The 16,313-nt window shown below is 35.2% G+C and overlaps 1 protein-coding gene across 5 annotated transcripts in view; it reads right to left on the bottom strand.

Moving 5' to 3' along the window:
• LOC106875939 (GTPase-activating protein and VPS9 domain-containing protein 1) overlaps positions 1 to 16,313 on the bottom strand; it is an 86,987-nt gene that overhangs the window by 60,585 nt on the left and 10,089 nt on the right. Inside the window, exon 1 of one of the 5 annotated variants that reach the window (XM_014924257.2) lies at positions 10,894 to 10,911. The exons of the other annotated variants lie outside the window; for them this stretch is intronic. The gene's annotated coding sequence lies outside the window, so the exon portion shown is untranslated. Of the gene's footprint in view, positions 1 to 10,893; positions 10,912 to 16,313 lie in introns of those variants that run through there. 5 annotated transcript variants of the gene reach the window in all.

Genomic DNA, 16,313 nt, shown 5'->3' with positions numbered 1-16,313 from the left:
ATATATATATATATATATATATATATATATATACATACACATATATATACATACATACATACATAGATACGCATATATTTATAAAACTATCTTATATTTCTCTAACAACAAAATCAAAATAGTTTCATAACATTCATCATCATCATCACTTTAATGACCACTTTTCCACACTTGCACAGGTCAGTCAGTGTTTATTGTGGTGTATTTTCTATGGCTGAACATCCTTCCTGCTGCCAGCCCTCACTAGTTTTTTAAGCAAGGTAATATTTCCCCATAGCCAGACATACTTTCACTGAAGACTAGAAATGAAGGATACCATTTAAATGATGGTGAAACTTGTTTTACAACTACCATGTGATGTAAAGACAAAGAGACACAAACATATACACACTCATGATGGACCTCTCTCAGTTTCCATCTACCAAATCCCCACGCAAGGATTTGGTTGGCCTAAGGCTACAGAAGACACTTGCCCAGGGTGCGACACAGTGAAACTGAACCCAAAACCATGTGGTTGCAAAGCTAACATCTTAACCACACAGCCGCACCTTATTTGTTATTTAAACATATTAGCATGTTGCTATATCATAGCAGTTGAGAAACTCGGGAAATGGTTCAATTTGTTCCTGCTTTCTATTTACCATTAATTACCTATTTAATTTCTGTCTGTACTTAATTGTGTCTCTAGTCATTGGAATGTGTTTGTAATTGTAAGATATGTCAATCCTGGGGGATTCTTCAGTTGATTTTTTTAACATTTTAAAATTGTATGCATGTGTTTTGTAGCACATGTATGTATATGTATGTGCTTTGTAATATATGCACAAAGATCTCAACGTAAATATGAAGTGTGCACAGAATATGTTTAGTTAAGACCGTGGAGTGTGTGTGTGGAAAAATCAGTTTGCCATGACCTTGCTGCTGCACTCTTGACCTACTATAATAACAATGAACAGAAAAGAAGAAAACAAGACAAAACCAAACAAGAAGACTGAAGAAAGAAGACAAAATGGAATGAAAAAAATAAATGAAAATGACAAAAATAGAAGACAGTGACAAAGGTAACAAAGATAGGAAAGGTAGAAGAAAAAGAAATGTTATTTGTTGGTAAAAAACAAAACAGTTTCTTATCAACGTATATCTAAGAACCACGATACAGTCTCAAAAATGAGAAAAATTGATAAATATGCAACAGTTTCAAGAATGCAATGAAGAACATGACATCAACAATAATTGGAGCATGAGGTTCGATTCCTAAAAAAATGATTAAATTCTTTAAGCATCAGCATAATTCAAAACTGTAAAATGTTTGAAACTGCCAAAGAACAATACTTTCTATCCAAAATCTTCAGATTTAATGGAAGGATATTTATTCCTATGTAATCAACACCAACCTTGTGTACAAAAAAGCAGTAGATATATTTTTAAATCATGTACAGTAACCAGAAAGACAGGTCAACACAGTAGTAAATATAAAGAGAAACTTTATATTTACTATTTTGCTGCTGGTCAAAATGCAGTAATAATAAACTTATAACCACTGCAGAAGACCAGAACTTAGTCAAACTACTTGAAACAGAAAATGTAGATTGTCAGGAAATATTTAGATCAAAACAAGATACACATAAGTAGGTGGCTATAACCACTGGACAGTAGATAAACCCTACTGAATATCAATAGGTGATACATAGAATGAGCATTAACCAAAAAACTGTTACTGTCAAAGACCAAGTCACAAAACCGATAGAGAAATTAAAAACTACACATAATATCATTCACAATTTAGAAAGAATATCTGCTCAATAAGATGTCGAGTCAAAATACAATGACCTATAGATAGAAGCGTAAGTTAAAACAGACACAGAAATGAATGAACAATACAAGTATCATATATATATATATATATATATATATATATATATATATATATATAGAGAGAGAGAGAGAGAGAGAGAGAGTGGGTAGGTAGATAGATGAAGTTTGCTTGCCAACCACATGTTTTCAAGTTCATTCCCACAAAGTGGCACCTTGGACAAATGAAGTCAATTACATCATCCTCAGTGTTCAGCTAGTACTTATTTTATCACCCACTAAAGGATGAATGGCAAAGTTGACCTCACTAGAATTTGAACTCAAAAATGTAAAGACAAACAGAATGCTACTAAGCATTTTGCCCAGCAAGCTAACAATTCTGCCAACTCATCTTAAGTAGAAGAAAAATTGAAGAGAAAATTTACTGCGCCAAGGCAGGAATGATAAAGATGAAGGTTAAAGAAGACATCACTGGATTTAGAAAGGATTAGAAATATCAGAGAAATTGATATTAGAGTAATTTGAAGAAATAAGAAAGATATACCAAGAAAGATTTATCACTCTCGGAGTGGTTGGCGTTAGGAAGGGCATCCAGCTGTAGAAACTCTGCCAAATCAGATTGGAGCCTTGTGTAGCCATCTGGTTTACCAGTCCTCAGTCAAATCGTCCAACCCATGCTAGCATGGAAAGCGGACGTTAAACGATGATGATGATGATGATGATGAAGATGAGTTAAGTAATGCAGGTTATTTTTGGCAGTGAAAAAGTTAAAATACTGAAAAGTCTACAAGTACATACCATCTCTGGTATTAATGACCTGATATGTTATGTAGCTATACTTACTACAGAAATAAGTTTTCCAATATAAAACTAAATCAAAAAGAACTAAGAAATTTTTAGATTGGTCTCCACTACTCTTCATATTACCTTGATTCTCTTAAAGTCCATACAAAAAACATCATCAGTCCAAAAGTAATGAAGGAATTAACTAACTAATGTTCATGTTTGACTTAAAACCTGACAACAAAAATGAAGATATTAGTTTATTTCATATATGTTCTATTAGAATTGTTACAGTTCAGTGTTAACAAACATGCTGTGCTTGTTATAAAGAGAGAAGAAAAGGTAGTTAAAATCTGACCAAGATCACCAAAAGAGTTTATAACAAAATGATGAATTGAAAGGAAATGAAAGATAGAGAGGATCAGCAATATTCTAAACTCAAAATTAAAAGCATCAATACTGAGCTACTCTGAAGCTTTTTAGTGGAAAGAAACAGCAAAGGTTGTGAACAACAGGCTACATACACCCTCTTAATAGTGTTGGTTAACAGTATATAGTGAGAAATGAAGGAAGTAGACCACAATATAACAGATATTGTATAAAATAGAAGAGAGTTGTATGTCAGGAAAAGTGAAGAGAAGCTGATATGTGCAGTCAGTGAGAATAACAGGGAATGAAGATAGGTAGAAAAAAATTTACAAACAAAAGGAAAAATGTTCATGGGCAATTTGTCTGGCAACTATAAGATATACAAGAAGAATAATGGGCTTGGCTGATATGTGGAGGACTAATGAGGAAAACAGAACTTTTATCCTAGCTGCATATGAACACATGATTAGAAGTCTTTTCAAAACAAAAATAGCTAGCAATGTAATAAGTGTTGTCTTTGTAACAAGTAAATGCACATTTCCATCATTTTATATATGAAAACAACAAAATGACAAAAACAAAATGAAAAAGGTATGGTAAGGTAGAGAAAAAGATACTCAAAAGGAAAGTATGAAATATAAATTTAGCTGTTTTTGGAAATGAGTATTGCAGTATTCTAAGACCATGTGGAAGCTTTCTCCATACATGTACAAGGCATGGAAAAGACTAGATATGTGAATGAAAGTTATTCCTGTTGTAACAAGAATGCTAGGTACAACAGAAATACAACCATTCAATAGATTCTAAAAACTTTGTAATTATAACTCACTCTCTATTCTACAAAATTTCTAAAAATTCTTCATAAAGTCCTCAATTTAAGGAGATTTCTTGACATGAAATCTAGACAAAAATCTGCTGACAATAATAATAATAATCCTTTCTACTGAAGGCACAAAGCGTGAAATTTGTGGGAGAGGGGACTTAATTTATCAGCCCCAAAAGGATGATAGGCAAAGCTGACCTCAGTAGAATTTGAACTCAGAACATGAAGATGGAAAATATGCTGCCAAGCATTTTGCCCGGTGTGCTAACAATTCAGCCAGCTCGCTGCCTTAATAACAATAATAATCCTTTCTACTAAAAACACAAGGCCTGAAATTTTGTGGGGAGGGGACTAGTCGATTACATCAACCCCAGTGTTTCACTGGTACTTAACCCTTTTGATCTCAACCTGCCAGAACCGCCTCTGGCTCTGTAGTACAAATGTCTTATTTTCAAAAGTTCTGAATTAAAATCTTCCACCAAACCTTAGTCACAATTTATGTTCTTAACACCAGCTGAATGATAACTAAGTTATTTTACTATACTCTTTGTTATATTTAAAATTGATTGAAAGAAACACAGAGCATCTCAACAAAAATATGGTCATGAAAGGGTTAATTTATCAACCCTGAAAGGATGAAAGGCAAAGTCAACCTTGGTGGAATTTGAACTCAGAACATAGCAACAGGCAAAAGACCGCTAAGCATTTTGTCCAGCAAGCTAACAATTCTGCCAGCTTGCCATCTTCTTAATAATGATGATGATGATGATGGCACAAAGCCAGTAATTTTGGGGGAGGGGTAAGTTGATTACATCAACCCCAGTGTTCAACTAGTATCATTTTATTGACCCCTGAAAAGCTGAAAGGCAAAGTCAGCCTTGATGGAATTTAAATACAATAATAATGTGACCATCAGATCAGACACTGGAAACCTGACATTATTGTGGTGAACAAAAAAAGGAAAAACTTGCATGATAATCAACTTAGCATGTCTCAGTGACAACAGGATCAAAGAGAAAGAAGAAAAACTGAAGACCTATGACAATTTGAAGTGGGGAAATATGCAGGTTGTGGGCAATGAAGAGAGTAGACATAATGCCAGTAGTAATTGGTTTCTGGGAAGTATCAGTGTCCAACTCCCAGCATGGCTCAAAGAGATTGGTACAAATGTAAAGATAAAACAACTACAAAAATCATCACTTTTCATCATACCCAGCAAAACAAGCTGAGAGTTTTAATCAAATAATAATAATAATCTTTTCTGCTATAAGTAAAAGGCCTGAATTTTGGGGGTGTGCAGGGGTAAGTTGATTACATTGACCCCAGTACTCAACTGGTACTTATTTTCTTGACCCCAAAAGAATGAAAGGCAAAATCGACTTTGGCAGTATTTGAACTCAGAAAATGTAAAGATTTGCTCATTGAAATCAAAAACATGTGACACTTCAAGGAGCTCTAGGAATGACCAAAACAGGAACTGAAAATTATTTGAAAATAATTCCTGACTTACCATCCCTGCAAGAAGAGCAAAAAAATGTTTTAACTGGTATGTCACTTATATTGAGGAGAACATTGTCATTGTGAGAACAATAACCGTCCTTGTAATTTTTTTATTTTTTATATAACTTTATTTGATTTTGCAAATAACAGATCTGGTGTGTTTATTTTAGTGGCCTATCAATGTATACAGTAAGTTTCTTTGCCCTAGGTGTCTGGAAGACACTAAAAAAAAAAAATGGAAACAAGACTGAAAGAAGATGATAATGATGTCTAACATTTATATAAAGCTACAGATTTTGTGAGAAAAGTAGCGTTAAATCAAATCCTAATTCTTGAGTGATAATTATTTTATCAAACATAGAATGAAGACAAACAGAATGAATTGGTTCTAAATACTGCAAAACATGTAGCTCAACGTCCTCTAATATTATTGTGAATTATTATTATTATTATTATTATTATATTAAGGTGGCAAGCTGGCAGAATCATGAGCATGCTGGGCAAAACACTTACTCTTTTATTTATTTCAGTTATTTGACTGTAGCCATGCTGAAGCACCACCTTTGGTCGAACAAATCGACCCCAGGATTTGTAAGCCTAGTACTTATTCTATCGGTCTTTTTTGCTAAACCGCTAGGTTATGGGGACACAAACACACCAGCATCGGTTGTCAAGAGATGGTGGGGTGACAAACACAGACACACAAACATATACATATATACAACGGGCTTCTTTTCATTTTCCGTCCACCAAATCCACTCACAAGGCTTTGGTTGATCTGAGGCTATAGCAGAAGACACTTGCCCAAAGTGCCATGCAGTGAGACTGAACCCAGAACCAAGCTATTTACCTCACAGCCACTCCTGTGCCTAACAACATTTCATCTATCTCTATATTCTGAGTTCAAATTCCGTCAAGATCGACTTTACCTTTCATCCTTTCGGGATCAATAAATTAAGTACCAATGAAACACTGGGGGTCGACTAGTTCCTTCCCCCAAATTTCAGGCCTTGTGCCTATAGTAGAAAGCATTATTATTATTATTATTATTATTATTATTAAGGGGGTTGTGGGTATTAGCATTGATAGAGCAGTAAATGACATAAATGCCTTGTAGCATCTAGTTACATCCCTTTATATGTATATTCTCAGTTCAAATCTTATAGAGACACATCTGTCATTAATCCCTTTTAGGGTCAACTAAGCCAAGTAGCAGTTGTAAGTACCCTATTTGGCATAACTTACAGTTTCCTGCTCCAAAATATGTGGCTTTATGCTCTATTACAAATAATAGCAGCATTTCTTCTGGTTCTTTACACTCTGACTGATTGACTGACCTTACACCTTAATTAGAAACCATTAATCATAATTATCATTAACACTATAATTAATTCTAAAAATAGCAAAATTTTAAGTGAGAATCAAACAATACACTCGTTGATTGAGCAATATTTAGTAGTGTGTGTATATCCATAAATATAAAAGAAAAACCTCATAAAATCTGCTTCTTTAGGTGATTTAAATAAAATATTTCAGAGAAACATATTAAAAGAATAACAGAAAGAAATTGATTCAAAAGTTGTGCGATTTTGAAGGAGAGAACAGTCCATTAAATTGACCCTGTTATCTATTTGGTATTTATTTTATCAACATCAGAAGGATGAAATGCAAAACTGATTTCAATAGAATTTTATTTAACTCAAAATGTAACTAAATTCTACAAAATACTTCGTTCGCCACTCTAGCAATTCTGTCAACTTGCTGCTCTTCTGTTAGGAATAAATAACTGTTCTAACAATGGTACAAGGTCACAAATTTGGAGCTGGAAGTGAGTCAATTAAATTGAACCCAGTACTTGATTGGTACTTAACTTCATCAACTCCAGGGGAGTGAAAGGTATAGTTGATCTCAAAGCATAACAAGCTATATCTAACTACTGCAAGACATTTCATCCAACACTAACAGTTCTGCTAATTCACCTGTATTAAAAATAACAACAACAACATTAAATATAAATATCAAAAATCTTAAGTAAGTATTAAATGATACTCTCCTTCCTGACTAAGATTTAGTAGTATGTGTTTGTATACATAAACTTAGATGCAGACTTAGAATAGAGCAGTAAAATAGCCAACACAACCAGTATTACAGTAATAATAACTCCTAAGTCATTAAAACAATATTTACTATACCAACAGGGTCATCGATTCCACAAATACTGATCAATAGCTAACATTCTCATCACTTATATGCACTGAAACTATTTCAAGCCAATAAGAAAGCCTCGATGCAGTCATTCATCTAGTATGAAGTAGCAGTCAAATCTCCCTCAAATCACTCCCTAACGTCTACATCAAAGACAAAGACAGTTTAATAATCATGGCTGAAATGTCATTAATTATCAGTTTGCTCAATGAAGGTGACCTGACACTTAACTACAATCAAAACCATTTCTTAAGTTATGTTGATACATTGAATAGGAATTAATATGTTCTTGTTTAACTGCTCAATTGGGTTGAACAAGCCATTAATTCAAACCTATTTTACTTCTATTATTCTGAACACACTTTTTGCTCAACAACACCTTGTCTGAAATATTTCATTTAAATCACCAAAATGAGCAGATTTTATAGGTTTTTCTTTTGTCTTATCAAGTGAGAAATGAAGAGTATTGCTAATAGCACCTAAATAGGTGTTTCAGATAAAAAGCGGGCTATGGTAGTAAAGCGGAGCTTGATATATTGGAAAGTAGATTCCAGGGAAGCAAATAGAGGAAAGTTCCACACGATAGCAACTCAAAAAGCAAAGGTTTCTATGTATTTATATGTAACAATGATAAACTAAAGTGCAAAGTAGCTTGAATTTTAGGGAGAGAAAAGCATAGGAGTGCATGTGCAACAGGTGCCTGGAAACTTGGACATTGCAGAATCAACAGCTTCTAAATCTCTGATGGTTTATTACCAAAATCAGAACTGGAAATGGCAGCATATCAGTTAGGAAGAGATTTTAGCAAAGCTACTTACAATGACCATCATCGTCGTTGTCGTCGTTTAACGTCCGCTTTCCATGCTGGACAGTTTGACTGAGGACTGGTGAGCCAGAAGGCTGCACCAAGCTCAATCTGATCTGGCAAGGTTTCTACAGCTGGATGCCCTTCCTAACACCAACCACTCCGAGAGTATAGTGGGTGCTTTTACGTGCCACTGGCACGAAGGCCAGTCAGGCAGTTCTGGCAACGACCATGCTCAAAAGGTGTTTTTTATGTGCTACCTGCACAGGAGCCAGTCCGGCAGCACTGGCAAAAACCGCGCTTGAATGTTGTTTTTCAGGTGCCACCAGCACATGTGCCGGTAAGGTGATGCTGGCAACGATCACGCTCGAATGGTGCTTTTTACATGCCACTGGCACGAGAGCCAATCCGTGGCCCTGGCAATGATCATGCTCCATGTGCTTTTAACGTTCCACTGGCACGAGTGCCAATCAGGTGGTACTGTCATTGGCCATGTCAGTAATTTTGATTTGATTTCACTTGCCTCAATAAGTCTTCGCAAGCAAAGTTTATTGTCCAATGAATGAGGGGTACTCATGAGTGGGCTGATTACACCCCACGCTCGGATGTGCCTTTAACGTTCCACTGGCACGAGTGCCAATCAGGTGGTACTGTCATCAGCCATGTCAGTGATTTTGATTTTGATTTCACTTGCCTCAATAGGTCTTCGCAAGCAAAGTTTATTGTCCAATGAATGCGGGGCACTCATAAGTGGGCTGGTTACACCCACTGGCATAGGCCATGGGCTATGTTCTCACTTGGCTTGTCGGGTCTTCTCAAGCACAGCATATCTCCAAAGGTCTTGGTCACTAAATATATATATATATTTTTTTAACAAGATATTTGTTCTGCATTTTTTTAAAGCTATGCTTCAAACTAGGAATCTTCTTAGAATGATGATTATACATCAACAGTTATATATGTATGCAGAAACAAAAAAAAAAAACCCTCCCTTTCCATCATCCTCTCTAAGTCCAACTATAGATTTTGGTAAGTAATAATTTCAAAAACAAAACAGAACCTTATCAATATGCTAAAAACAGGAAATGAATTAAGGATATTTAGAACTTCAGTCTAAAATATACAGGATGAAATACATTAACCCTTTAGCATTCAGATTATTCTATCAAATGTTCTGCTTATTTATTCACATTATTTTGAATTAATCATACATCATCTCATAGCTTCCACATTTCAGCGTATGTTACTGTTTATGTTCAGCATGACAAATGTTGGGTAGGTGTGAGAGGTCAGATCTGGCCAGTTTGACCATAAAACAGGTAGAATATTGAGCCAGATATGGCCAGATTAAATGCTAAAGGGTTAAATCATAGTCAGAAAAGAAAATTCATTTCAAATTAAGTTGCTTTTATGAAATTTAACACCTTTCTTTTACATGTTTCAGCTAATATAATCATTTCATATTTTAGCATAACATCATCAATTTTTAGGTGGAGAAGGTTAGTCGATTTCATCAACACTGGCATTTGACTGACATATTTTATCAAACTTGAAAGGATGAAAAGCAAAGCTGACCTCAGCAACATTTGAACTTAGAATGTAATGACCTGGAAATGTTGCTAAGAATTTTGCCCAACATGCTAACAAGTCTGCCAACTCGCTACCTTTAGCTTATAAGCATAATGTTTATATTTTGTTGTGTCCGGGGAGATTCATTTTGTCTTTACGCCTTATTAACTAACACACTCACCAGTTCAATTTCCACTCAATTTTTTTTTTTTTTCCAGAATGTTTGTTGCTTCTTGCAATCTTCTCAATAGTTGTTGACAACTACTGAGAAGGTTGCAAGAAACAATGAAAATTCTGGGAGAAAAAATTGTATATATAAATAAATAGAGTGGAAATTGAACCGGTGAGTCTGTTAATAAGGTGTAAAGACAAAATGACGCTCCCCAGAAACAACAAAATATGCTTTAACACATGAACTCACATAAAGAATTTTGAAAACCAGATAGAAAAACGAAGTATAATGATTATAATATAGGTACAAAGGAAAGATAATTGGTAATATTCAGGTCTTTCCAATAAGCAATACAAGATAAACTAGTTAGGTTGTATATGAGAGCATTAAATGCCTAGAAATAGAAGGTGGGAGGAGTTCAAAATGATATAATAGACACAACCAAATCTATACCTATATAGAAAAATAGTTACTAAACAAATGACAATACATGTAGTGTTGACAGTTATGATGATGAGTAACCTTTGGTTTATAAAATGATAATGTAAATCAAATTTGAATATATACATATATTTTAATATCTACAATTCTATTCACAAATACTACTGAACAATAACTATTTCAACAACAATATAAGATAAGAACAATATCACAAACATTCTTATGTGTAAGCTTACAATAACACCAATAATTTTACATTATACATAGAACTACTTTCAATTAAAAAACCTTAACAAATCATAAAAATATGTATATTTTCTAAATGCTAGCTGTAGGGTAAACATTAGTAATTTTTGTGAAATGGGACATGCTATATAGAGAATGGAAAAAAGATATATATATATATATTACTACCTGTTGAATATCTGGAAGTAATGTAATGAAACCAAAATGCATTGATAGACAAAAGGCAATTATACAACTTAACAAAAGCTCCAGACAATAAAGACTATCTTACAAGTTTAAATTAGAGATACCCTGTGCATGGTATCTTAAATTATTAGAACAAAGGCCAAGGCTTATCAGTAAACTTTTAGAGAGGACGAAATTATTTTATTCATTTACTAAAGCAGTACTTTGAACAACATGGACTTCAGAGGACAACTCAAATCTAATTATACGGCCTCTTTTTATTGCTATATAATTGGAAAATAACTCCAAGTAATTATTTACGCCTGTTGATATAAAATAAATTAACTAGAAATAATGAAATTAGAAAATCATAGTTATCATTATTAAATCCTTACAATAATAATTATCAAATTATTAGTTACAATTGTCTGTACTTTCATGCATTACACACCAACGCATTATCCTAAACATAGCTATACTTATCAAAAGATTCCAGTTCTTTCAAATCATATCACACCATATTTTAGTCTTTATTTCCTTTGATAATTTTAGTTGAATACATAGTGTCTGTTCGTTAGCTTCTTTGTCTTTGCATTCTGGTTATAAAACTTCTTAGGCAAGACAACCCCTAGCACCACCCACTAGCTTCTATTACACTTTAAAGTGATTTAATTTAATTGATACTGTTAATGCATTTGATAAATTACAAATATCACAATATTTTATTTTATCTCTCTCTCTCTCTCTCTCTCTCTCTCTCTCTCTCTCTCTCTCTCTCTCACACACACACACACACACACACACACACACAAAGATGTCTCGAGCTTTATACTGATGTAAGAGGCATATCTTTGAATGAAATAACAAACGTGGAAAAATGAGTTTTAGTAAAAGTAGGGCAGAATAAGATATAGTTTACATAGGATGATTTGTGAATTGACAGTAAGAACAGAGCAGCACAGATGCTATATTTCTGGTGAAGCAACAACAAAACCTTGGCAAAACACAAACAACTCCCATAGTCTTATAATCTGTCAACCTGAAAAATGTTATACCAGTTGAAATTACACACTTACTCACTGTATATACAATACGACTGGAGAGTAAGCTGGGTTTGAACTCCTAACACTTCAGTTATAAAGCCACCAAACCTTCTTTAGAAATTTTAGTTCCAAATTGATTTTACAGCAATAATTTTTTTATCTAAAATTCTTCTTGAACACCATAATTCTTGACATGTAATTGTTGCCAGACCAACTTATGATAAATACACACATATACACAAGGACAGGAGGGGAGTGAGAGAAAGATAACCTACAATTTATTCATTGAGCATGTAGCATAAAGATGAGAAGACTCAACTATGATAAATAATGTGTATGAGGCACTTAGTTTCAGTAATTCACAGTTGCATACATTGATAGGGACATATTTATGTCATATTAATACCATCACCTTCAGCAACTACTATGGCCATTCAACATGCTAGAAACAGCAGTCAATATCCCTTGAATCACATTCAACAATATTGGAAAAGAAGGGACACACTGGATAATGTAGTCTTACAAATGCAATGATAAGGTCAGGACGCAATGATAAGAACAGTTTCATAGGTCTGCTGGGTTAACAACACTAATAACTGTCATAAGTAGCTAAAGAGGAGGTCTCTCCATTGTTGCTCAATCTGATACAGATAACAGGCAAATCAGGAGCTGGCAAGCCAGAGGGCTGTGCTAAGCTCCAATGTCTGCTTGGCATGGTTGCTATGGCTGGATGCCCTTCCTAATGCTAACCACATTACAGAATATACTGGGTGCTTTTTGTGTGGCACCAACTGCAGTGAGCTCATGAAGTAACTTGCAAGACAAGATCCCTCTACTGAGGGGGTATAGCATTGAGGGAGGTGAATTTATGTCAGATAATGAGAGGTTAAAGTATGATAGAGGGGTAGGGACAGGTGACTTGCAGTGGAGAAGATACACAGCTACCCCAGGGCATATCCTCAAGTTACAGGAAGGTGAACACAAGAGAAATGGTCCAGAGGATTGCATAGGGTGAACGAGCAGATCAACTGGATAGGGTTACTGCTACTTTTAAGTTGAAGAACACATTCTACAAATTATGCTTTATTTATAATTAAAAAACATATATAACATCTAAAACACATCTCATGAACACCATCATCTTTCTAGCCATTTACATTTTGGGTTCAAATCCTGCCTTTCATCCCTTCAAGGTTGACAAAATCAAGTACCAATTAAGTACTGGGATAGATATCATCACCTTTTCTCCTCCTCCTCCACATTTCAGGCCATGTGTTTATGTTGGAGTCAGTTACTACCAATAACACTAAGTGCAGGTCTAGTCATGTGGTTAAGAAGATTGCTTCCCAAGTATGTAGTTTCAGGTTCAGTCTCACTGTATGGCACTTTGGGCAAGTGTCTTTTACTATAACCTTGGACAGAACAAAGCCTTGTGTATCTGATAAAGGGAAACTAAAAGAAGCCTGGCATGTATTCCATAAATGTATGTGTGTCTTCTTGTCTCAACATCACTGCCATACAAATGGTGTCCTTCATTGCCAGTCTTCTGGAAAATCCTATCAGGCAATGGAGAAATAATCCCTTACTTGGAAACAGGTGAGGTTTGGTGCCTGGGATGGCATCCTGCCATATAAAATTTGACTCAGTGAATTCTGTTTATCCTATGCAAGCATGGAAAAGGGGACATTAAAATGATATGATGATGTGAGTGAGTGTGAGTGCATGTGTACGTGAAAATCATCATCATTTTGATGTCTACTTATCCAATCTTGCATGGGTCAGATAAAGTTTATTGGGGTAGATTTTCTACAACCAGAGGCCCTTCTTGATACTAACCCTCATCTGTTTCCAAGTAAGGTAATACTTCAGTCTATCGAACACTGGACAGTCCAGACATGCTTTTGTAGAAACTACCAGCAAACATACAAATTATAAGGTTTTTGTTTACAAACAACGCATACATGCCAAGACAAGGGGGAATGTACACCCAGTCATACATGCACACACACACATATATATAAACACACACAACAAGCTTCTTCCAGTTTCTGTCAATCAATTTCACTCACAAAGTAATAGTCAACCCATTACTGTGCAGTGAGACAAAACTTGTGTGTGTGTGTCACACACACACACATAACTTCTCACATTAATATAGCACTACAAATTCAAAGAAGACAGATATAGATCAACCAATCCTAATAACATGACAGAGAAAGGCTGACCTCAACTGGATTGAAATTGGAATGAAAGAGGTTCTCTTATTTTTACTATTCCATGTCTCTAAGAAATACATTCTTTCTATTTCTCATATATATAAGAACAAGGCCATCAACATAGAAGAGCTCCCAGGGGCAGCCCAGCTTAAATTCCTGTTATTCCTAGAGGATTATGATGAACAAGAGGGGGCTGGAGACCAACCCTTGATGAACTCCTACTTGTATACTGAATACATTGCTATACTCATTGCCAACCCCCACCTTACTGATAGCGTCCTTGTACCCGCCACTCGTCTATCCCTAGTTTCTGCATTGACCACAAGAAAAAGGAGTGGGAGACCTTGTTGGAGGCTTTTTCTATGTCAACAAAAGCCAAATACAGAGGTTTGTTTTGGGCCAGGTATTTCTCCTGCAGTTGAGTATAGGAGTGGTGCTTCTCTCTGGCAGCAAACCAAACTGCATCTCATCTAAACAGACTCCCTTCCTAATTAGTTATCCAGGCATGGCTGTGTGGTAAAAAGTTTACTTCCCAAAACATGATTCCGAATTCAGTCTCACTGAGTGGCACCTTGGGCAAGTGTCTTCTATTACAGCCTCAGGCTGGCCAAAGCCTTGTGAATGGAAATTAAGAAGCCCATCATATATATATATATATATACATACATACTTATCTGCATGTCTTTGTGTCTGTGTTTTCCCCCACCACTTGACAACCAGTGTTAGTGTGTCTAAATCCCTCTAACTTAGCAGTTCAGTGATGGAGTCCAATAGAGTAAGTACCAGGCTTCGTAAAAAAAAATACTGGGGCTGATTCATTCAACTAAAAGTTCTTCAACAATATGCCCCAAGATGGGCACAGTCTAATGACTGAAACGAGTAAAAGATAAGTTATATATATGTTCCAGTCTGGGGCAAATAGGAATATATTAGCTGTATTTAGACAAAACTGGCATTCTCCATTGAAAAGAAATACCTTACAAACTAAATCAAAATAACCACTTATATTTGCCGCAACAAGTATTTAAATCTAATTTTCTTGTTAAAGCAGGAATTAGTCTTACAAATGCCATGACAATCTTCTCCACCTCTCCTCACTGACCTCCTTGTCCTAATTTCTTCCTCCCTCATCTTTAGTGATACCTTTCTTGGTCTTCCCTTTCCTCTACTTTCTACATCTGTTACCCTTACTTTCTCATTCAGTCACTTTCATCTCCTTAGCACATGACTCAGCAGTCTCATTCTATTTCTCTTCACACTAATCCATTACTCTCTGCAATTCATTGTTGGTCTTGATCTCTTTCAGTGATATTAATCATTAAAGATGTTGTCAAGTTAGCTCTTATTACAAAAGGAAGAATATTATCAAAAATACACAACACCAAATGTTTAAAGGCCATTTTCTTTGCTAAAGTACGGATTGGCCCAGCAACCCCATACTTGACATGATTCCATTTCTGAGGGTATCTTTAGAGAAAGGACTATCAATATAAACAAAGCAAAACTAGTAAAAGTAGGAACTGAAATTGAATCAGAGCCAACATCTGTGTCTAGAGCATTTTACAACAAGACGCTCTTCCTACTGCTGAGCTTTTTAGATGTGTCTTACAAAACACAAGAATACGGAATACTCATTCTAAAACCAGAATATCATGCAAACGTGTTAAAATACTCCATAATACCAAATTTTACAAGATACTGTATAATTAACAGATAGATACCAAGTATGTACTAATATTAACTTTTACCTTAAGTACCATCATCATCATCATCATTTAATGGCCATCGTCCATGCTGGCATGGGTTGGACGGTTTGACTGGGCTGGCACGCTGGAAGGCTGCACCAAACTCCAGTCTGATTTGGCATGGTTTTCTATGGCTGGATGTCCTTCTTAACATCAGAAACTATGCAAATTATTTCATGGTTAAGGACTTACTTAAAAGTAACTTGGCTTGAACTCACACACGTACTATAGTGAATCCAAGTAATTAGTACAAGAAAACTACCAGCACAACAAGCAATTAAGATAATCCTAACATAAGATTTTTTGGACAACACAAGAGTGGATCTTGACTTCAGAGCCAAATGGTGAAAGTAACAAGCATGTTTGAGTTTTATCAAATCTCCTCAGGGAAATATATTCTACTCGACTGACAAGGCATT

Source organism: Octopus bimaculoides, chromosome 2 (assembly GCF_001194135.2).
Source record: "Octopus bimaculoides isolate UCB-OBI-ISO-001 chromosome 2, ASM119413v2, whole genome shotgun sequence".
Classification (NCBI taxonomy): Eukaryota; Metazoa; Mollusca; class Cephalopoda; order Octopoda; family Octopodidae; genus Octopus; species Octopus bimaculoides.
This window is presented reverse-complemented; position numbering and strand designations above follow the sequence as displayed.